At 45.2% G+C, this 22692-nt stretch overlaps 1 pseudogene across 1 annotated transcript; it reads right to left on the bottom strand.

Moving 5' to 3' along the window:
* Window positions 1-518: 518 nt before the first annotated feature.
* On the bottom strand, window positions 519-21688 carry LOC100390965 (coiled-coil domain-containing protein 162-like; annotated as a pseudogene). Its single transcript, XR_008480790.2, has 9 exons — window positions 21358-21688; window positions 19587-19751; window positions 14754-14906; window positions 14376-14507; window positions 13277-13428; window positions 11587-11795; window positions 6946-7066; window positions 2363-2494; window positions 519-734 (listed from the first exon to the last, which is right to left on the bottom strand). The product of XR_008480790.2 is annotated as a coiled-coil domain-containing protein 162-like (transcript).
* Window positions 21689-22692: the final 1004 nt, after the last annotated feature.

Genomic DNA, 22692 nt, shown 5'->3' with positions numbered 1-22692 from the left:
CCTGAATTTTGGAGAAGACAAAACATCCAAACCATAGCAGGTCTATCCTCTGGGAACACCCCACTCCTGGAACAAGTTCTGTATCAGTCATGGGCCAATCAAGAGACAGAAAGCACACAGTAATTCAAATAGGGAAAGTTTGATTTAAAGAATTAACTATAAAAAAGGACTGGCATATTGCTTATAAGCAATAAAGAGAACTCTAAAGAATACAAGGATAGCAGATATAGGAACCAGACACTACCCTTCAGGGCTGAGATCCAGACCTCATTGGAGAGGATCTGCCCAAAGCTTATTAAATGGTTGGGAAGTTCACTGAGACTGCAAAACCACTCAAAGGGGTGCTGGAGGGGCCCCTTCACAGGAGGTGCCACACAAGTAGCACTCCACCATGTAGCTTGCAGGAATTCAAATCAATGCTTAGGTTTTAAAGTCTAGGACCAACCCATTACTTCACCTGGGACACTCAAGATGTAATCATCTCAATCCTTCAACACTATCTTCCAAGTACAGATAAGAAAAATTCATAAAATACGAGGTATACTGGCTTTTAGAGTTATTTTTATTCATTCAAGTACTCGTAGAAATAAAGGTTGGAAAAAGAAGATATGATCACCAGTCAGCTCTAAATGGGAATCTGGATGGAGCTGTTTGGACCTGAAAAGCTGTCAGGTGAATATTTTCTGCCATATTAGGTAGGAAAACATCATCAATCCTTTGTGTTTAATAAGTACCTGTAATTGGTGTTTGTTAAGAACATGGTGAGTAATTCTTGTTATAGCATCATAAAAATTCATTGTTATTGAGACCGAGATCATTGATTCAGTCTGGGTTAGGCCATGTAGCATGCCTTCTTGTACATATTTTGCTGCTTGTCCTATAGGGAATTGGTCAAGAATGAATGGAAAGCATCAATGGAAAGCCATTTCCAGTTAAGGAAGAAAACATAGCTCATATTTCAAGTAAGCTAAAAATTTCTTAATTTTTTATTTTTGTTAGTACAGGGCTAATTTTTAGAAAATTAACTGTATCCTTACATTTCAGCCATGTATAAATTCCTCTTCAATCAGTATTTATCTGACTTGTCTCATAGGCCTTGCTTAAGAAGTCAGAACTGAGATCTAAAGAAGTTCCAGCTAACTGTGTACCTTCCCTGGCCTTGAGGTTTTTTGCTTGGGGTCCCCATATTGTGCATAGCCACTGGGCCAATGGGCCCACAAGACACTTCACTATAGGGTTTATTTATTTAGTAGGGCAATGTACATCAAACAATTAGCCTTAGACCATCATCCTTCTAAATCTCTCAAATATAATAAATTGTCACTAATGCACTTAGCAGTTTAGCAGCCTTTTCAACAAGTTGTGATCACCAACACTCCCATGATGCTTGCAGCTTTCAGTGTGAAATGGAGATAAAGTGATTCTTGAAAGCCCTTGTGGTCTCACACATACAAAGTGAACTTTGCTTCTTTTTGGAAAAGGCTTTTGCAGAAACATAGACACATAATAAAAGTTCACATTTTCGAGAAAGATGACTGCACAGAGATTGGTGAGTAAAGCAAATGGTGGACATTAGTAATGTGGCCCTCACTTGGTCAAGATGGTGTTTAGGTATCTTCCCAAACTGTCTTTCCCCCTTCGTAACTGCATGTTTAGAAATCTGGAAACTCTTAGTCCTTATAACTAGGCCATCAGCTGCAGAATTACACCGTCAAATGATTTCTTGGAATGGCATATTTTCCTCTGAAGGAATGATTAAATCTCTTCCTCCTAATTTTTCTTTAGGTAATGGGGAGGAATTCTTAAATGTATTGATTAGATACATGAATCTCTATAAGGGATTCTGAAAGAAAATGGAGCAAAGAGTAAAATACTTACTAAAGCAGTAGAGAGAAGGCAGTGGAAGAGGAAGTATATGTTGTTTTATATAAACTAAAAACAAATATTTTATAAGTGTTTCAAATATATGCTAATCTGAACCCTAAGAATTTTTCTGGAGGCTACATTTCTCACTTGTTTTAAAATGACTTCTGAAACTATTTCTGCTCTGTTGGGGAACTCAGATAAGGAGTCTGATGCTGCTTGTTAATTGTTGAAGATGACTGGGAAAAAAAAAATTCAAAGATGGAGCACAGCAAGGTGTTAGTACTGATTCCACACCCATTTATTGACTTGTAATTTAGAAGGTGCTAGTACAGAGCTTAATTATTTCAACATCAGAATTTTCTTATCCAGATTTAAGGCACCTAGATAAGCTCCTGATATATAATTTTTTCTAATGTAAGTCTGAAGTGACCCAAAAACCATAACATCAAATTGAAAGGCTTTATTGTTTAATGCATGTAACCAACCTTATCATTACTTACAGTCTGTGGCCTTTGAATCTGTCCTGTTATTTTACTGCCTGTGAGATTAGTCTTTAAAAAGTGTTGCTGGGAGTATCTGGATGATGTGGAAGCAGAACTTAGGGAGTATTGAGCCTGGGACATAAGGCCTCTAAAGTTAAAAATGTGAAATTATATATCTGGTTGCAATGGATAAGCCTAGATTATTTTGATTTTTGATTTTTTTTTTGAGAGAGGATCTCACTCTGCTGCCCAGGCTGGAGTGCAGCAGCACCATCATAGTTCACTGTAACCTCAAACTCCTGAATCTAGACTTAATTCATAAAATTTAGAGCTTAAAATTGGCATTTAACTCAGCTTAATCAATTTTTTCTTTTCAGCTTCATTAATTTTGAGCAAATATGTCAAAACCTAGAGAGAGTTTTTTGCCTGATAGTCACACAACCAAGTATAAGAGAAGGAGAGACTCGGACTGTGGTAGGTAGAAGTGGATGGACTGAGAGCTATTCAAATTAACTGGATTTGCAGGGTGACAAAGAATAGCTCCCACATTTCTGGCGTAAGCAACTGGATATTTGGCACTACCATTTGCTGAGACAGCATCACCCCAACCCCAAAAGTAGTCAAGAAGGGAAGAGGATAGGAAGATTTCCATTTGACCCATTGAATTTGTGAGCCTGAGACACATGAATGCAGACATTATTCAGTGGATATATGGGCCATTGGATATGTGGGTCTACAGCTCAGAGGAGAGTTTTGAGCTGCAGATGTAGACCTGGCAAACAATGATTAAAGCTGTGGGAACATATGCAATTATCCAGAAAATGTGAGGTGAGAGAAGGGGCCAGAAAGATCCCTGAACAACTTCAATGTTTACAGGTTAGATACAGTAGGAGGAACTGGAAAAGGAGACAGAAAAAGCAGCCAGAGAAAGAGGAGAGAAACCACTAGGAGCAGTGCCAGGGAAATAATTAGAAGGGTGTGGTCAGCTGTTTCAAATGCTGCTGAGACATGAAATCAGTGAGAACTCAGCAGTGTCCTTTGGACTTGGTGACAGAAGTCAAGGTGAGCTTGGCAAGAGCAATTGCAATGAAATGGTGGTGAGAAAAATCAGATTGCTGGTGGTGTGGTAGAGACCTATACTTGGCCCTCATTTGCAAATCTTCCCTCTCTTCTTAGAAATAGACCTCACATGTTTTGTTCCACAGTGTCCTAGAATAAAAACTACATTTCCCAGTCTCCTTTGTGCAGTCTTGGAGCTAAGTGCTGGCTAATGGGATATATGCAGAAATGTCATAAGTGACTTGGAGGAAGCATTCTTCAAGCTTCAAGGGAGGGGTGGGCCCTTCTTATTGCCTTCCTCCTTCCTGTTGTCCAGAAAGCTTAAGTGGCCATCTTGGACCATGAGGTGATGAGCAGCATTTGAAAGCCACAAGTTGAGAATGGCAAACCTGAGAGAAATTAAGTGAAGTGAATCACAAAAGTGACTATAGGCAGCTCTTTTAAGAAGTTTGACTGGGAAGAGAAAGGCCAGTGGCAGGGAAGGAATATGTGGATTTTATGATCCTGGCACATACATGATCAATAAGTAATTGTTGGTTCCAGGATTAGAGGGATGCATGGACGAGAAATACCAGTATGTAAAAAAGAAGCAGATAGTTCAAGGCCCCTGAGAAGGTAGCAGCAGATGGGCCCTTTACATAGGATTGGCCTGGGGAAGAAGAGGGGCACCCTTTCCATGTTCACAGGAGGGAAGGAGAAGCAGCAGAGTACAGATGTAGGTGGGCTGGGAGACAGGGAGAAGATGTGTTCCTGTCCGAGGGTTTCTAATTTCTCTGTGAAGTGGGAGATGAAAGGATGAGGGGTTGTGGGGGAATGTATGAAGGTCTGAGGAGACAAGGCGAATTTAAAACAGTTGGCTGGCCAGGTGCAGTGGCTCACACCTGTAATCCCAGCACTTTGGGAGGCCGAGGCAGGCGGATCACAAGGTCAGGAGATTGAAACCATCCTGGCCAACATGGTGAAACCCTGTTTCTACTAAAAAAACAGAAAAATTAGCTGGGCCTGGTGGTGGGCACCTGTAATCCCTGCTACTGGGGAGGCTGAGGTGGGAGAATCACTTGAACCCCAGAGGCAGAGGTTGCAGTGAGCCAAGTTCATGCCATTGCACACCAGCCTGAACAACAAAGTGAGACTCCATCTCAAAAGAAACAAACATACAAACAAAAACAGTTACTGCAGAGAGCGGGAGAGAGCGAGCTGACTCAACCCTTAGCTCCAGTGGAGGAACAGGTGAGCTGGCCCTAAGCCAACCAGGCACAGGCATCTTAGTCTGCGGCTCCAGTGATTTGTTCAAAATTGGCAGCATGACCCAAGTCAGTCCAGGCAGAGCCCAGTTCTTTTTAACTGTCCCATCTCCACCCCGTTCCTGCCATGCTGAGCGTGAACAGAGGTGGAAGCTACAGAGGTGGCTGTCATCTTGCTTCCCAAGGGCCCCACTTCCTTTCTGCTCCCAGCCTCCTCAGACCCAGAGATGGAGAGAGTGAAACCAGTCCTCATGAAGTAGTTCAAACCTTGAGGAAGCTGCCTTTAGCCAGCCCACCTCTGAACATTTTACAGTTTTATGAGCCAAGTGGTTTCATCTTTTCCTTAAGCATTTCTAAAATAATTGCTTTAGAAAAAAATTGTCATTTCTCAGGAGTTGCAAGATCCTAGGTAAATAAAGAGAGCTTGCCCCTGAGTGCACCTGTGTTTCTGACCTGGGAGGCAGGGATGCTGCAGAAGACATCTGGGTCACTTTGAGACTCCAGCTGGACAACAGTGGAGGAAGGAGGAGTGGGAATATGGCTTTTACTGCTTAGCATTAACAGTGTGGATGATAGCTGGCTGTGCCCTCAAACCCCTCCTCTTTCTGTACAGGGGAACAGAAGGGGACTGAAGCCCAGGAGTAACCTCTACTTCCTGAGAAAGAAGCTTCCTTCCCACTCCTGCCCCCACCCCAATCCTGGGAATTGGGTCTCCCCCACCTGCCTCGTGCCTCCCTCTAGTTCTCCTTCTCAATGGGCAGGTGTTGGAGGACATGGATGGCAGTTCACTAGGATGCATTAACGCAGGAAGGGATTAGAAAGATCCTTGGCTAGGCTGCAGGCAGAGGGGAAAGGGAAAGAAGAAAAAAATCCCCCAGCACATGGAGAAGGCAGTGTAAGGTACAGAACTGCATAGGGTCAGGGTCAAAGTAGGGCCCTTGGGTGCTCTTGATGCTCTTTGTGTTGGGGCTGGAGCAGCAGAGGACACCAGCTCCCAATGTCAGGTCCTGACAGCAACCCAAAGGCAGGGAGAAGGGCTCTGTGAACCTTACTGCAAAGCCCAGCTCTGTTCTTAGTAAACCCAAAGTAACTTGATCTGTGACTTTGTGCTTCTGAAAGGCTGTGTTCTCTCAGCTCATTCATGCTGGAAAGTAGCCAAAAGGAAACTCAGATAAAGGCTTAAACACATGTATGCAAGTACAGTAACCAACACTTACACAATTACTAAGTGCCACTATACTACGTTTCAGACGGGTTATTCATTTACTCTCAGAGCAAGCCTTTGAGGTGAGTACTCCCATTTTACAGAGAGGTTAATTAACCTGTCTAAGGTCACACGGCTAGCAGTGACAGAGCCAGGGCCTGAATTCTGGCTGTTTCACTCCAAAGCCCACATACTCAACTACCAGACTATGTGCAGAACAGGAAAGAAGAGAAGTGGCCAGTCATAATAGGCCAATCATGGTTTAGTGATATTTGGTGATATTTCTGATAGTCAGATCTAGAAGAGAACTTAGAATGTATTTAGTCCATCTTAAAAAGGAGGAAGCTGGTTTAGAGACATCCTGGGATCTCAGCTCCATGCTGCCTGTTGACTGCACTGCTCAAAGAACTATGTTGACTGTTATTTTCAAGGACACCCCAAACCCCCAGCACCCAAGAATCATAATGTACTTTATGAATGACTGAGAAATGGGGTCACTGGTATCCCGAAGCATTAAGATGTCTCAAAATCCCATGAACTGGTCCGGGACCAGTTGTTTGTTTTCTGAGACAGTCTTGCTCTGTTGCCAGGCTGGAGTGCAGTGCACAGTCTCGGCTCACTGCAACCTCCATCTCCTGGGTTCAAGTGAATCAAGTGATTCTCCTGCCTCAGCCTCCTGAGTAGCTGGAATTACAGGCATGTGCAACCACACCCAGCTAATTTTTGTATTTATAGTAAAAATGGGGTTTCATCATGTTGGCCAGGATGGTCTAGATCTCCTAAACTTGTGATCCACCCACCTCAGTCTCCCAAAGTGCTGGGATTACAGGCATGAGCCACCACGCCTGTCTGGGACCAATTTTTTATTACTAAAACCATTTAGTATTGGATGTCAGTACTCCAAGGTACTAAAGTAGGACGTTTTGACTGTAAATCAGAATTAAGATTTATTCATTCATGTGTCATTCAACAAACACTATGGAGAATCCACTCAATAACTATCCAGTGTTATTTGATTCCCTGAGACCCTCTTCAATTCAGACCCCAGAGACTGGGAGGGTTTTCTAGCCAGAACGGGGGGTAACCTTACCGCCTGGTGAGCCCGTGGGGACAGCTGACTGTTGGGCATCATGAAGCTGACTCTGCAGCTCCTCTATACACTGGAGAGCATCCAGCTTCATGCTGCTCTCCTTGGCAAGCCGGGCTCTCATCTGAGGGGAAAATGAGAAGCAGAGATGCTTTGTGCTCACTTTCATTTCCTCAGTTCACAGGGGAGAATGAGGGTTCTAGGTTACTCTGAAAAGAGAATCAGCTCTTCAAGTCCTGGTTAGGCTAAACTCAGCCTTCTGAGAATCAAGAGCTTCAGGAAGACGAAGAACTTAACCAGAAAGGAACAAAGGCAGTCCGTGGAATCCCTTATACCTTATAATAGCTAGGAGCTTATTCACAAGGTTATATCTTTCATGTTTATTTCATCAGATGGGTAGAGGAAGAGGGGAGTGAGGGCCCAGGGCACATAAGACCCTGGAGGCCCAGTCATGCCATCTACATTGAGGACCTGTCAGAGCCCCTGGACAGTTTCAAGTGGAGGAAAGACTTGATCTCTCTCCTAGATCTCTGCTCTCAGCTCAGCATCTGCTGGGAATGCCCTGCCCACCTCCAGAAGCAACCTTTGTATTTCCTTGTGTGGCTCTCCCTGTGCACAGCCAGCCCACACTCCCCAGCCAGACAGGGCCCGAGTCCAAAGTGCATATCATCTGCACAGATCACAGGTGGTTTTGCTTTTTCCATTTATCATCTCCTCATTATTTTTACTTGTAGAAAAGTAATACATACTATAGTTTGAAGAGGACCCCCCAAATTTCATGTCCACCTGGAACCTCAGAATGTGACCTTATCTGGAAACAGGGTCTTTGCAGATGGACTTGTTAGGATGAGGTCATACTGGATTTAGAGTGAGCCCTGAACCTACTGACTGTTGTCCTTATAAGAAGATAGGATAAGGATACAGACACTCAGAGGAGCACAGAGGAAGAAGGCTCTGTGATGACAGAGGCAGGATTGGAGTGAGGTAACTACAAGCCAAGGAATGCCAGGACCAAATGTGACTCAGAATAGACATGGAACAGATTCTTCCCCAAAGCCTCTAAAAGGAGCCAGCTTGCTAGCACATCCGTTTCAGACTTCTGGCCTCCCGAGCTGTGAAGGAATGTGTTTTTATTCTAGTAAGCCACCCAGTTTGTGGTGGTTTATTAAGGCAGCCCTAGGAAATGAATACGTGTGCTAATCTCAAGCATTCAGCCACGTGTGTTGTACATCCCACTCCGCCTGTACAGACCCAGCCAGAAGGCCCCCACATAGGCTTGCCCTAAACATTAAAATGGGCTCTTCCTTATGTCCAGGGGCTCCCAAGCATAGTTTAAATTTCAGATTACCAGAGCTCCAGAGTTAGGAAAACGTCCTAATATAAACTAGGTCCAAAGTCCCTCTCCAGGCTACAGGGATTTGTGTAGGATCCTCACTCCCTGTGAGCAGGCACCAAGAAAACATGTCAAAATTTCCTGAGCCAGGCTGGCACTAGGAAACCCGAGAAATACCAGCAAGGAAGCACGCTTCCTCAGGACCTCCTTGTCACTCACCCCCACGTCCCAGAGTCTGATGCAGTGACTTGCCCAAGGCCACACAGCCAGGATTTGAGTCCAGGTCTATCTACCTGTTTCCAAGGCTGTCCACCTTCACATTTCCAGCAAAAATATAAACAGCCAACATTTACGGAGAGCTATGTACTACACACTGGTTTTGCTGTTAAGACAAGGTCTCATTCTGTCATCCAGGCTGGAGTGCAGTGGCCCAATCTTGGCTCACTACAACCAGGTTCAAGTGATCCTCCCACCTCAGCCCTCCAAGTGGCTGGGACCACAGACACACACCACCACCCTGCCTAATTTTTGTATTTTTTGTAGAAACTGGGTTTTGCCATGTTGCCCAAAGAATCCTCCCACTTCAGCTTTCCAAAATGCTGGGATTACAGGAGTGAGCCACTGCACCTGGCCTGTTTATTTTCGTTAATTTTTTTTTTAATTAAAAAAAATTTTTTTAGAGACAGGGTCTTACTCTTTCAAGTACAGTGGTATAATCTCAGTTCACTGCAGCCTTGAACTCCTGAGCTCAAGCGATCCCCCTGCCTTAGCCTTCCAAGTATCTGGGACTACAGGCACACACTGCCATGCCTGTTTTAGGCATGGTTTTAAGGGCTTCATTTGAATTAGCTAATTTCTTATTTAATTATCCCTCAAATCCAATGAAGTGAGTTCATTATTTCCATTGTACTGATGAAGAAACCAAGGCACAGAAAGACCACAGATCTTGCCTGAAGCCACGTAGCTGGAGGACTGGGGGAATGAGCCACTCAGTTCCCCTCCAGGGCCTGTGCTCTAAAGCAGTGGTCCCCAACCTTTTTGGCACCAGGTACCAGTTTCATAGAAGACAATTTTTCCACGGAGGTGGGGGTGAACAGTTTTAGGATGAAGCTGTTCCACCTCAGATCATCAGGTATGAGCTAGATTCTCATAAGGAGCAGGCAACCTGGATCCCTCACAGCTGCAGTTCACAATAGGGTTTGTGCTCCTATGAGAATCTAATGCCTCGGCTGCTCTGACAGGAGACAGAGCTCAGGCAGTTATGCTGTCACTGGCTGCTCATCTACTGCTGTGAGGCCCAGTTTCTAACAGGCTATGGACCCCTACCTGTCCACAGCCAGGGGTTGGAGACCCCTGCTCTAAGTGACCTCAAACAGGTACAGGCAACAGGCTAGGACACTGAGGCTCTCTGAGGTCAGACAGTGAATATCTGGAGTCAGAGGCTGATGATGGATTAAAGAAGCCTCTCCTGGCTGGAAGGCGTGGCGGGGTTGGGGTGGGGAGGCGCATAGGTCTTGCTGGCTGAGGATTGCTGTTTAGGGTAGGTAGGCACAGGGACACTTGAGCCATCAGGGGAGCTGGAGGGGTAGCCTACAAAGGGTCTATGGCTTTTACATACATATGGTAAAGTGCACATTTGTTGAGAGAAACCTCAAAATATTTGTTTTGACCACCTCTAGAATCTCTGCCATGAAACAAATAATTCACTAGAGACAACTTTGAAGAAACTGATCTACAAACTTCCCTGTTTTTTTTGGTGGCTTTTAGAAAAGCATAATTTATGGGACAAAATTGGGATGCCAAATTTTTCTTATACGTTCAGTCACACTTTTGTTTACTTTTCATGCAATAAATATGAAATTCTAATTTTCTTTTATTCTAAAGCTACTCATTTTCTCTCTCCATTTCTATACAAATATTTTCTTCAGCTTTTCTCAATTCAATTTTTAATCTGTTTTGTCATTTATTTGTGTAGATAGAATTCTCCTGATTGCTCTCTTCCTTGAGCATTTAAAACACTTGACCAGGGCTGGGCACAGTGGCTGACACCTGTAATCCCAGCACTTTGGGAGGCCGAGGGAGGCAGATAACCTGATGTCAGGGGTTTGAGACCAGCCTGACCAACATGGTGAAACCCCAACTCTACTAAAAATACAAAAATTAGCCAGGTGTCAGGGTATGTGCCTGTAGCCCCAGCTACTCAGGAGGCTGTGGCAGGAGAATCACTTGAACCTGGGAGGTGGAAGTTGCAGTGAGCCGAGATCACGCCACTGCACTCCAGCCTCGGTAACAGAGTGAGACTCTGTCTCAAAAAAGAAAAAAAACACACTTGACCAATAATTTGCCTTCAATTTCCATCTCCTTCTATCTCTGGTAAATGAATTAAGTGATCTGCTCGTTCAGTGGATATGTGTGAGGTGCCTGCTTTGGAAATTACTATTTCTTTTCCCTTTTTATTGAATTACATTGTTTTCTGCTTTGTTGACATTTGTATTAATCCATATCTACATTCTAGTATTCCCTTCTATTTCTTTGTTGTTGGGTATATTTAACAAAATACATTGGACCTGCAAACCACTTTTGCTTTTCATTTTTGTCTCTGCAGTTCCTGAAACATTTGAATAAAATCTTCTTGTAATAGCCTCCATTAACACCTGCTGCTGGCTGGGCATGGTGGCTCAAGCCTGTAATCCCAGAACTTTGGGAGGCCAAGGCAGGTGGATCACAAGGTCAGGAGTTCAAGACCAGCCTTGCCAAGATAGTGAAGCCCTGTCTCTACTAAAAATACAAAAAAATTAGCCGGGCATGGTGTCGGCAACTGTAATCCCAGCTACTTGGGAGGCTGAGGCAGAAAACTGTTGAACTTGGGAGGTGGAGGTTGCAGCAAGCCGAGATTACACCACTGCACTCCAGCCTGGGCAACACAGTGAGACTCCACCTCAAAAAAACAAACAAAAAGACAAAACAACAACAACAAAAATGCTGCTTTTCCAGGTTACTTGGAATTTTCTAATAGATTCCTAGTTCAAAGGTGAGAGTTGGGTAGAAACAGGTTTTTCTGGTAGGTTACAGGGATGCTGAGATTCTGAGCCCTGCGGCAGTCAAGCCATCATGGCCTGCCCAGCAATCCCCTCAGTGTGGGGAGAGACGCTCCCATTCTCCTGTGCTGTCTAGAAGTGACAGAGGTTGAGAAACACTGCTGTAGAGGACAGGAGACAGGCATGGGCATGCAGGGGAGGATGCAGCGGCCCTCACTGGGGCACCAGCTGCACTCTGGGGGTACACTCCCTTTTAATGAGGGTGAAGCTTACCTGGTGGAGGTCTCTCTTCATGTTTTCTGCTGCAGTTGGCCCAGCTTAGAAGCCCTCTCAGCCTCTTCACTAAGGAGCTGCAGTTGCTGTTCTTTTTGCCCCACATCTTCCAAGAGCTTCTTCATGCTGGATGTTTTCATGAAATCCAGCTCCCGCTGGGTGAGAGCTTCCTGGGTCACTCTATGTTTTAACGCCTTCAGCAGTTGAGCCTGTGGCAGGAAAAGACCAAAGGAAAGGAGGTGGCAGGGAGCCCTTTTTCCCAGCAGAAGGCAGGAGAGGTTGGACAACATTAATAACCATCCTCTACTCTGGGGCGCAGGGACACAACTACATGGTGTGTTCCTGGACTCTAGGAAATATGGCCCAATGATTTTGTCCTATGCTAGCAAGAGCACCAGGGTCTAGCCTAGCATGGCACTTACACTGTGAGCCCTGCAGTGACAGTCAGAGGGAAGCGGAACAGACATTGAATGCTAGGCATGTGATCACACCACTGTTCATCAGCGCCAGGGCAAATCGTTTGGTCTGTTAATACCCAGACTTGGTGAAAATATGTATGCTAGCTTGCTAACCAGATGATGGGGTCTAGCACAAAGAACATTCACACTGTCACGGAGCCTTTGTCAGGAGGTAGCCGTGGAAGTGTTTAACACCAAGGAGACAGGTCCATGCCATATGCACAATGAGCGAGGAAAGGAGGTTCTGATGTAGGCTCTGTTTTCACTTGCAAAAATCTGAGGAAGTCAGATTCTAGATGGTTAAAGAAAGATAAGGGTAGAAATGATTTGGTTCTGTTCCAAAGTTTTTCTAATAAGTATTATCCTAAGTACTAGATGGCCAACCCTTAATTACAATATTAATAATTATTATTCATAGTGGTAGGATAACTTTATAGTTTACCATGTTCTTGACATAATTAACTCATCTGATACAGAATCATAGAGGAATTAGGGTCCAAGATGAACAAATTAAATTTCATGCTTTAAATATGGCTAGCTTTCCCAGGCTGTTACTTAAACTCAGCTGTTCTCACTCTAAACCTAGAGTCTCCCTGCTTCATTCGTGCCCAGAGGGTTGGCAGTTAGGAACTGCTTAGGCTTAGGATGTCTTTATTTTGGTGCCAGCCCCTATCACACAGCAGTAACTTCTGAATGTGAGACACAGTGTGGATCATTGGGAAAGGACGGAGTCTTGCGTGGGAGATAATACTGCAGGCTGGGCCACACTCTGCTTGCCAAGGGTTGTCAACGGGAAGCATGCTTGCCCCATGGAAAACCTGTGTTCAAGGCAGAGGCCTAGATCACAGGATCCCAGGACGGCCTCTAGCAAAAAGATTCTCAGAGAAACAGGGACGGACAGACAGACACACACACACACACACACACACACACACACAGGCATGCACGTGATAATGATCTTGTTTATGAGTACTGTTTTCTTATCTTAATCAAATATGAGTAAGAACAAAAGCCTTTAGGCCACTGCCCTTGGTTTTTGGGCTGGAGAGGAGGGGGAGAAGGGAAGCCCAGGTCCAGGCTGTCTTTTTCCTGGCTGTGCCATCTGCTTGGTTTCACACTGTGGTGCTCTGGTGACTGCTCCTAGCAGCCACAGTACCATGTCTGGTGGCCACGTTCAGCTTTGCAGAGTGAACTGCAAAGGGAGGGAGGAAGAGGCTCTGAGGCTGGGGTACATGGCTGTCCTGCTGCTTTCACATCCTCACGCTGTCGGCCTGCACCCTGGCCAGGGCCTGCTGAAAGCCAGGACCTGCTGACGGAATAAACCCACTTCTTGCTCTGCCATTAGTTTGATGTGCAAACATTCTTATTTACTTTCAATAAATTCCTGTAAACATCCCAAATACAATAAGACAGGAAATAGATTTCCTTTCCAGATTTTCAGTTTCACAAGCAGTATCTAAATTACTTTCCCATCCATCCTTCTTTCAAACTTCTGGTAGAAGGGAGCTCCTGCTAGTCACTGCTTTCATATTATTTTATTTAATTAATTTAGTTAGAGATGGAATCTTGCTCTGTCAACCCAGCCTGGAGTGCAGTGGTGCAATCTCAGCTCACTGCAACCTCTCAACCAATTTTCCTGCCTCAGTCTCCCAGGTAGCTGAGACTACAAGTGCCTGCCACCACGTCCGGCGATTTTTTTGTGTATTTTTTCTAGAGATTTGGTTTCATCATGTTGGCCAGGCTGGTCTCAAACTCCTGACCCTCAGATGATCTGCCATCTTGGCCTCCCAAAGTGCTAGAATTACAGCTGTGAGCCACTGTACCTCGTCTGCTTCCGTGCTTTTAATTCAGAAGAGGGTGACATATCAGAGTAAATACTTTCAGAAACAGGATGTGAAATTTTACAAATAGTTATCAATATGTGCTTTGGATTTAATTTGCCATAAAACAGATTCCTTGCTTATTATTTTGTGACTTCATTTTCCTCAGATAATCACGTATGAAACCCAAAGATATGCAGTATTTTGACAAAGCAGCCTCAAGCCTTTGGTGAAGCCTTTCCTCCATCTTTTCACTTCCTTCCCTTATGCTGAATTCTCTGATCTGTTCTTTCTTGCCCCATTTGCTTCTGCCCCATTTCTGTTTCTCCCAAGGTTCTGACATAGCCTGTTCCCAGGAAAAATTGCCAACTGTCAGATCATTCAGGATGGTTGGCCCTGACCCTGACACCAGTGCCACCCATGGCTGCAGTGACACCATGGCAGCTGCAGCCATGGAGGCCTGGGGCCAGCCACCCTGGAGACTGTCTGGGCCTCCCCCGCCAGAGTGTACCTTCTCTGACCTGCTCAGCTGGGCCTGGAAGCATGCCTGCTGCACAGCCAGCCTCCAGCGGCCCAGGCTCCTCACTTTGCACACCAGGGTGGCCAGGCTGCAATTGTCCCACTCCAGGGCCCACAGCTGTTCCTGCTAAGAAGGCTTATTTTCAGAAAAGGCTGCCCCCAACATTTTCCTGGGAAGGGCATGAACCCTAACATCAGAAACATGCCTTCTAGAAGATGACAAAATTGTGCAGTACGTCCCTGTGCCCCTTTAAAATGTCTGAAGCAATGCTTTCTCGGGGAAATCAGGCTGGAATGCTAACGGGGTGAATGATGGGGTTAGATACTGGGATGAAACACTGATATCCCATTGCTAAATGAGATCACATACTTTGGCTGGATTTTCTTTCATTCCTTCATCGGGGCTGGCAGAGACCCATTTTTTCTTTAGGTCCTTCATATTGTCAGTCCCTTCTGTTCTCACTTCACCGCTGAGCTCACACGCTTTCTGGATCAAATTAAGCTGATTCTCATCCAGCTTCTCCTGCAAATCGCAGACTCAAGTCAAGGAAGTAAAATGGATTTGGGTAGTGTGAAGGGCAGTTGAAGAAAAGCCATTTTGCCTTCTACAACTTTTGTGAGTAATTTCACATGAAGATATCAGCTACTCAAACAATTATTCTGTCACGCTAGTGGCCTGCGAGTGCTGTCTTTTATCCTCAGGGCTTCATTATCTGGGTGCCTGCACATCTTACATTGCGCCTTCCTTGTCAACATCAAGGCAAGCTGAGCCAGGAGGACAGTGGGAGGTCACAGGTAGAAAGCCTGCTGGCCAAACTGCCCCTGGTAAGAGTTACTTGGGAAGCTGAACCGAAGATTTTTGCTGCTAGGTTGACTCACAGCAGAATCTTACCAGACAAGATGCTATAGATAAGCCACTCTCGAGGAGCCTTGTTAAATGCAGATAAAGTGGAGGAGGGAATCAGGCTGGCTGCTTTCCTATTTAGGATCTAACAGAAACCTCATTAGGAAAGTTTCTGTTCTGAATGGCTTATGGCTAATAGCTTGTGGGGAAACAGCTTGATCAATGGTAAGTACAGCTGAAGACCCAGTGCTACGGACTTCCTTCCCTTCCCCCCACTCCCCAGATTCATATGTTGAAGCCCTAACCCACAATGTGACAGTATCTAGAGAGAGGATCTTTAGGGGATAATTAAGATTGAAATGAGGACATAAAGCTGGTGCCCAATTGCAATAATACTGGAGCCTTTAGGAAGACAGAGAGAGACTGACTTTTGTTTTTCTCCCTCTCTGCCATGTGAGGACATAGCGAGAAGGCAGCCACCTGCAAGCCAGGAAGCACGCCCTCAGCCAGAAGCAGACCACGCTGGCACCCTGATTTCAGACTTCTGGCTTCCAGAACTGTGAGAAGTCAGCTTTTTGTCGTTGAAGTTGTGTAGCCTGTTGTATTTTGTTGTGGCAGCCTGAGCAGACTAACACAGTGTCTTTGGGGCGAGAGGTAGGGGTAGGAGTGAGCTCTCACTTTTTTTTTTTTTTTAGGGAGGGAAGGAGGAAGGGAGGAAGGCAGGAAGGGAGGGAAGGAGGAAGGGAGGGAGGAAGGAAGGGATGAAGAAGGAAGGAAGGAAGGGAGGAAGGGGGGGGAAGGGAAGGAAGGAATTCAAGCAATGAGAGAGACATTGCCAACCTGGATCTAGAGGTTTACAAGTTGATTTCTTTTTTTGAGAGAAGAAAGAAAAAAAAATGAGTAAAGGAGAGAAAGAGGAAGAGAGAGAGGGAGGGTGAATGGAAATATTGCTTTACTCTGAAAAAAAAAATGGGTAATAATGGCCAATCAATGTTTCATTTAAACCTATGAGTAGGTGTGATATGGTATTGACAAGAATGTATATTTTATGTATTTGAAGTGGAGAGCTCTATAAATATTTATTAAGTTTACTTGTTCCGGATCTGAGTTCGAGTCCTTAATATCCTTATTAATTTTCTGTCTCATTGAGTCTAAGTCTCTATGTTAGGGTGTTAGGATCCTGGGTGTTAGGATCGTTAGCTCTTGTTGTTGTATTGATCCTTTTACCACTATATCTTTGTTGCTTTAAAATCTATTTTATCCGCTACGAGAATTGCAACTCCTGCTTTTTATTTATTTGTTTATTTACTTTTGCTCTCCATTTGGTTGGTAAATCTTTCTCCATTCCTTTGTTTTCAGTCTTTGTGTATCCTTGCATGTGAAACAGGTCTGGATGTAACATGCTGTTGGGTTTTGGCTGTGCCTTTTGATTGGGGGATTTAGTCGATTTAAATTTAGGGTTACTGCCATTTGATGTTAACTGGCTGTTTGATCCATTCGTTGATGAAAATTCTTCTTTATGTTGGTGCTCTTTACTTTTTGGTATATTTTTAGTAAGGCTAATACTGGTTGTTTCTTTCTGTATGTAATGCCTCTTTCAGAAGCTCTTGTAAAGCTGGCCTGGTGGTAATAAAATCTCTGAGTACTTGCTTGTTCATAAAAGATTTTTTTCCTTCAGTTGTGAAGCTTAGTTTGGCTGGATATGAAATTCTGGGCTGAAGGTTCTGTTCTTTGAGGATGTTGAATATTGGCCCCCACTCTCTTCTGGCTTGTAGAGTTTCTGCTGAGAGATCTGCTGTAAGTCTGATAGGCTTGCCTTTGTGGGTAACCTGACCTTTCTCCCTGGCTGCCCTTAGTATTTTCTCCTTCGTTTCAACCCTGGTGAATCTAACAATTATGTGCCTTGGGGTTGCTCTTCTTGAGGAATATCTTTGTGGTGTTCTCTGTATTACCTGGGGTTGAATGTTGACCTGCTTTGCTAGTTCAGGAAAATTTTCCTGAATAATGTCCTGAAGGGTATTTTCCATCTTGGATTCATTCTCTCCGTCGCATTCAGGTACACCTATCAAACGTAAATTTGGTCTTTTCACATAGTCCCACATTTCTTGGAGACTTTGCTCATTCCTTTTTATCCTTTTTTCTCTAATCTTGTCTTCTTTCATTAAGTTGGACTTTGACCTCTGTTATCCTTTCTTCTGCTTGAACAATTCGAGTGTTTAAACCTGTGCATACGTCTCAGAGTTCCTGTATTGTATTCTTCAGTTCCATTAATTCACTCATATTCCTCTCTAAGTTGTCTATTCTCAATAGGATTTCGTTAAACCTTTTTTCAAAGTTCCTAGTTTCTTTACGTTGGGCTACAACATGTTCTTTTAACTCACAGAAGTTTCTTATTATCCATTCCTTGAAGAGTGATTCTGTCATTGGGATGCGCTGGTTCTCCGTCAAGCCTTGTTCCATTGTTGATGTGGAACTGTGATCATCTTTAGAGGGAAAGGCGTTCTGATTTTGAGTATTCTCAGCCTTTTTACGCTGGTTTCTTCCCATCCTTGTAAATTTATCCTCCTGTCGTCTTTGAAATTACCAACTTTCAGATTAGGTCCCTTGATTGGACGTCCAAGTTGTTAGTTCCCAGGGCCAGAATGGTGGCGTTAAGACTGATGGTGCTTTTCTGCCGAGGATTCTCCTGTCTGGCTTCCTTCTTGTGTCCGTAATAGGCGACTCTGCCTTCCCGGGGCTCCAAACCTTGGTCAGAAGGGGAACCAGTCTCGTTTACTCTGCGCCGAGAGCTGCCGTGCTGAGGTGCCGTCACAGCCGCTGCGCCGGTCTCAGGAGTCATGCTGGGGACCCGTGTGGGTCCTCCAAACCTTGGTCAGAAGGGGAGCCGGCCCTGTTTACTCTGCTCCGAGAGCTGCTACGCCGAGGTGCTGGCGAAGCCGCTGCGCCGGCCACAAGAGTCGCGCTGGCGGCCCGTGTGGGTCCTCCACTGGGGATCTTCTGCTCCGTGAGCGACCAGAATTTGTCTGAAAGTGTGGCGTCCTCTAGTTCTCTGCACTTTGACTGAGAGCTGCAATCCCAAGCTGTTATCAATCGGCCATCTTGGATTCTCCGTGAGCTCTCACTTCTAAACCATTTCCCTGAAGAGGAAGGCAGGAGGAGGGTGCCCATCTGGATGCCACAGAAGGAAGCTTGGCTCTGGCCACACAGGAGAAGCTTTAGCACCTTCATGGGACCCTGGAATATAATAGGGATTCCCTACTGTAGGAGGCTTGGTGGAACTACTTCAGCCTGGGAAACAAAGAATCTACTTTTTCACTAGGAATCTGGAGGAAGCTAAAAGGAACTGAAGACATTTCTCAACAATCTCACACCTGAAAGGTTTCTTAGCAAATTCTAGCCTTCACTGTCTGCTCATCCCTCTCCTACAGCACCAAACCCAATACATTTTGGTTTTGGTCCCTTAATATGTGTAAGCATTTACACTGAAAGTAAGAAAGAAATTCTTGCTGGAATGACCAGGCCAAGGTGAACACCAGTGGAAGCTCCTGTTAACCTAATAACCCTAGAGGCCACTCCGCAATCCCTGGGAAGAGACACAAGGACCTAAATGGGGCTGGCTTTGGGGTACATCCAATAGCCCGGAAGGGTTGGGGGAGGCTGTGGACTTGCGGGTGGTAGGTAGTACTGAAATTCACAGCGATAGGTCACCTGGGTCAGTCTCCCTGATGGCCCATTTTAGGTGTGGGGCACCTATCTTATGGCTGTGTAAACATCAGATGAAAGTGACTGGCTTCCACAGTGCTGCGGGCGCGTGCGCACCCATCACTTCTCTTCTGCAATGGGTGTTTGCTGACATTGAATGAGAGTGTTAGGCTAGCAGGCATTTTGAGGGTTGGGAAAAAATGCTGGAAGCTGATTCAAATTCTGGATGTACCCAGGGAGTTCTCCAGAGGCACTTGCTGCTACCTACATAAGGTCTGCCCTGGCGTAGGCACCCTACTCTGGAAAGTCACACTAATAGATAAAACAGTGGTAGAACCTGGGGAGATGGGGCATTTGGAGCAGCAGAACACCCTCTCCTCCCAGCAGCAATTAGACAGTGACAATGGCAACCATCAATAGAGGGTGAAAAATAGACTTCTATATTATCCTAAAATTCAGTGTCTATCATGGTTAATGACAACCCATTGCTGACTCTCTTTCTGCAGGGAAAGCTTAGAGCTAGAAAATTCTTGGGCCTAAGAATCTCTTGTTACCACAAAGCCCATTATTCTGTCATTGATCCCTGGGTGTGCAGCCACCATGGGAATCAGTTACACTCGGCTCCCCAATGGGTGGCCCAAGACACAGGACACTCACTTTTGTGTAAACAGGTCTCAACAAAGCTTGGACCAATGCTTCATATTCTTCTTGGACTTCTTTTCTAATCTGCTTCTTGAGATTCAGATTCACCTCTTCCAAGTCTGTGCGTTGGGCTCTCAGAGCAGTGACTTCCATGATCATATCATGACTGAGCTCTGCAACCTAGAAGCAGAGAAAATGTGTGTGTCTGTGTGTGTGAGAAAAACAATTCAGACTGTGTGTTTCCTGAAACAAATTCAGGAATTTCAAACTGCTACTATAAGATAGCTTCTTATAAATCAGTATTGAATTTCACTTCTGTTTTAAACCTAATGAAGAGAGTGAACATCCTGCTACATAAATGTGGGCAGAAGAATTTAAGGGTAATTCAAAAGTCCCAGAACAGTGCCAGACACATAGTGTGCTCAATAATTGGTTGGTGAATGAGTAACCCCAGAAAAGCCACTACGTAAGCCCTTTTCAGTTAGAGAAAAATATGTCTACTGTCTTGGCCTCCATATCCAAACTGGCCTTCCCCTGACACCTCAGCCCAAACATCCCTTTTTTTTTTTTTGGAATGCACTTTAACTGGCATCAAAAGAAAAGGAACAACAACAAAACTCCTCAAAGTAACAACAAAAACAGAACAAAACAAAATCAGTACAAAATGACAAAAGTGACCAAAAAACTCAAGAAAAAAAATGCCCCCTAAGGAGGGTTTTGTACCAAAAGTAAAAGCACACTCCTGGGTTTTTCTGCAGTGGACCTTCATTGACGGGACCTCTACAGGTGACGCAAGCAAATGACACTAAGGCGTCCCATTGCTGGCTAACCCTGAGAGTGTGGGTGTGAGAAATGGAGAAGAGACCCTTTCTCATAGGAAATGACCTACCTGGCCAGCACTGTCTTCAGGTGGACGCTGGCCTGTTTGTGTAGCATCTAATTCCTGAGCAGGAGAAAGCAGTACACAACCAAACTCAAACATTCAGGCTTCCAGCCACGGCTCAGGTCAGTACAACACATTCTAAACACTTCCTGTGTGTGTTAATGGAGCCCCATTTTGAGAACCTTGGCTGTGCCTGGAGCCAAGACTGTGTGTTGTCCCACTGGACTTCAATGCCTAACACAGCCTCAAAAGACAACATCGACTTCCAGGTATCCACACTGAAGCTGAGAACTGAGTAATGGGAATAGGCCAAAATGTGGTGGCTGCAAGGCTCATTATTTGACATTATAATGCTTCATTTGGTGTTTTTGCTAGTCTTTTAGACTTCTGAACTTTTCTGAAGTATAAAGTAAAATAACGCTAAACCTCTGATGCAAACTACCTTCACAATAGCGTGTAACCCAGGCAGGAGTGCGACTCTTCCGTCCCACCAGTGGGCTCGTATTTTAAGGAAGTCTCATCAGTGAGACTGACTCATGACATGCATACTGAAGAGAACGTTTACTCAAGGATCCTGGCTTCTTTCCCAGACTAGGAACAGCACACGGTGGGTGCCTTGTGTTTGCCAAGGGTGGAAAGGTCAGCCCTTTTGCTGCTCACCTTTTGTATTCCCCACTGGAACCTCCAAAGCACATACGCTAGTGTGCAACTGAGAATACCAGAGCCCAAGAAAATGAGCCAATTAGAAAAGAAATTTGAGGGTACAGTTCACCCTCAATTCTGGCATAAGAACTGCTATATGCACATTAACCCCCTCGGTTTTATTCTTCTCTTCTGAGTGCCTCCTGGCCTCCCTGCGCATGCCCATTCTGTACTGTAGTTCTCGTCTCTCTGGGAACCTACTTGCTTTTTGTGGCTGAGCCTCTGCTTAGCATGACGCAACACATGCTCAAAGCACATGGAGTAGGTCTCAAAGTTGCTGCATTCTCTTGCCATCACATCACAACCCAGGGAAAGGAGGCAGGCCTCAAGGTGATCTCCCCTGAAAGTGATCTGAAAAGAAAGGCATGAGTCACAGCCACTCCAGCAGGGCAGCCTCATCATGCTGGGGCCTGGGGCACCCACTGTCTTGACTCACAGACTCATTTTTGTTTCTCCTACACATCCGAGCATGGGCTCAAGCCTTGCAAGCCTCTCTTTCAGGTCAGCTTTGAACATTTGTAGGGACACAAGGACAGTGGAGGCCCACATAGCATGTGTCAAAACATTGAAAGGTTGTAAATCAAACAAACAAACAATCAGGCTGGTCTCAAACTCCTGACCTCAGGTGATCTACCTGCCTTGGCCTCCCAAAGTGCTGGGATTATAGGGATGAGCCACTACTCTCAGTTCTATGCTGAAATGTGGTGACCTGGGGAGAGCTGGTCCCCAACCTATAGTTTACAGTGTGACCCCTTTCTCTTCCCAGCTCTAGCCTTACGTCATGCTGGGAGTTCTTTGCATGCCTGTGAGCAGATATCCTAGCTCACATATCCAAATGGCATCCACACTCCCACAGTTAACCCTTGGTCACTTCCAGGCCAGGAGTATGCACACTAGTGATGAGGTCCTCTCACTCTGGCGAAGGTGATCAGGGAAGAGGCTCATTCAGACCATGGACTCAGGGAATTCCAGGTCCCAGGTACTTAGGGCATGGTCTAAAATGAAGGCCAGGACTCTAAGAAGACATGTCCCTATGGCCCAGGGGATTTACCTTGTGGGGAAGGTCATGGCTGGAGAAAGGCCAGAAAGGGGCCCTCTGGGGGGATCTGGCAGGACCATCTCTTGGTCCGGTCCAAGGCCCACACAGATCATTCTCTAGGCAATTCCACTCATTCCCTTTCTCCAAGAGATTGGGCATGCTTTTTGAAGAGGTGGCAATTAGGGAACAGCCTATCCTTCCAAGGCAGGCTTAGATTTAGGTCCTAGAGAGAAATGGGAGCCAATATACGGAAGGCAGGACAGACCTAGCCAACTAGGACCTGCATATCTATGCAAGTGTGTTTGTCCCTCTGTGCATCAATGAGTGTGTCTATGTGTGTGCATCTTATCTGTGGGGATTGGGAGTGAGAAGGTTTATGGGGCCAAGTCTAAGACCTAGCCTACACTGTAACGTGAGTTTTATCTGTGACACTTCTGCGGTCAGGCTGGCTCTCGCTCCCTGGTCATCTGCCATTGAAGCCAGCCTGTCCTTTGAGC

This window comes from Callithrix jacchus, chromosome 4 (assembly GCF_049354715.1).
Source record: "Callithrix jacchus isolate 240 chromosome 4, calJac240_pri, whole genome shotgun sequence".
Classification (NCBI taxonomy): Eukaryota; Metazoa; Chordata; class Mammalia; order Primates; family Cebidae; genus Callithrix; species Callithrix jacchus.
The sequence above is the reverse complement of the archived record's forward strand: the minus strand, read 5'-3'. Positions and strand labels throughout refer to the sequence as shown.